Source organism: Bos taurus, chromosome 14 (assembly GCF_002263795.3).
Source record: "Bos taurus isolate L1 Dominette 01449 registration number 42190680 breed Hereford chromosome 14, ARS-UCD2.0, whole genome shotgun sequence".
Lineage (NCBI taxonomy): Eukaryota > Metazoa > Chordata > Mammalia > Artiodactyla > Bovidae > Bos > Bos taurus.
The window spans coordinates 70,549,941-70,551,129 of NC_037341.1; positions in this window are offsets into that span (position 1 = coordinate 70,549,941).

Genomic DNA, 1,189 nt, shown 5'->3' on the forward strand with positions numbered 1-1,189 from the left:
AAGGAAATCGGTCTGACTTACAGTAGCTGACTGATTGGAAAAAATAAAGTTGTTGTACAGAAAGTGGTGAACCGTTTTGAGGAAAGCAGACCCCAAGAAAACAGCTTTGTGCATGATCAGGAGTGATGCGGGGCTTCCCTGGTGGTCAGCGGCAAAGAATCTGCCTGCCAATGAAGGACGCAGGAGGCACAGGTCCGAGCCAAAATATTCCAGTCTCCTAATCTTGGTGAGCTTCTCTGGTCCTTAAATCCTGCCTGTGGTGATTTCGTTGCTGTTCCTCCTTTGATTAGGAACTGTTCCTAATCAGTGCAGGAGAAAGCAATCTGCCTGCAATGCAGGAGACCTGGGTTCCATCACTGGCTTGGGAAGATCCTCTGGAGAAGGAAATGGCAACTCACTCCAGTACTCTTGCCTGGAGAATCCCATGGACAGAGGAGCTTGGTAGGCTGCAGTCCATTGGGTTGCAGAGTCAGACAGGACTCTTAATTGTTGATGTTGACGGCTTCCTTTTGGAAGTGAGAGATCATGCAGGCTGGAGTCTTGCCTATAAGAAACAAAGGGAAGTCGCTCAGTCATGTCTGACCCTTTGCGACCCCACGGACCGTATGTAGCCTGCCAGGCTCCTCTGTCCATGGGATTCTCCAGGCAAGAGCACTGGGGTGGGTTGGCATTTCTTTCCCCAGGGGATCTTCCCGACCCAGGGATCGAACCCGAGTCTTCCACATTGCGGGCAGACGCTTTACCGTCTGAGCCACCAGGGAAGCCAAATAAAAAGGGGACAAAAAAGGCCTCCGCGCCCATAAGTCCCATGGGGCGCTGGTCAGCATCCAAAAGTGTTTCCTCTGCTTTTGCGACTCTTTTCGTAGCCCTTGGGAATCACGAACGTTCGTCCAGTGTACTTCGGCTGTTACACACGTTTCCCATCACAGCCGTGTGCTGACCGCAAACTCCTGTTAACGGAAGCTCTCCGCCGGCACTGTGGAGTCCCACGCAGCGCGGGCTTTGACCATGCGCAAGAGCTCGATCCCGTTGGCCCCGGGCAAGCGCGCGCCCTGGCGCCTCCTCCCTCCCGCTTGACAACGGGAAGTCTGCGAACGTTAGGGCGCGTGCGCAGACGGGGCCGGGGCGGCGGGAGAGGGGGTGGGGGTGGGGGGGGGACGCCTGCAGAGCGCATGGGCAGAGCCACCGT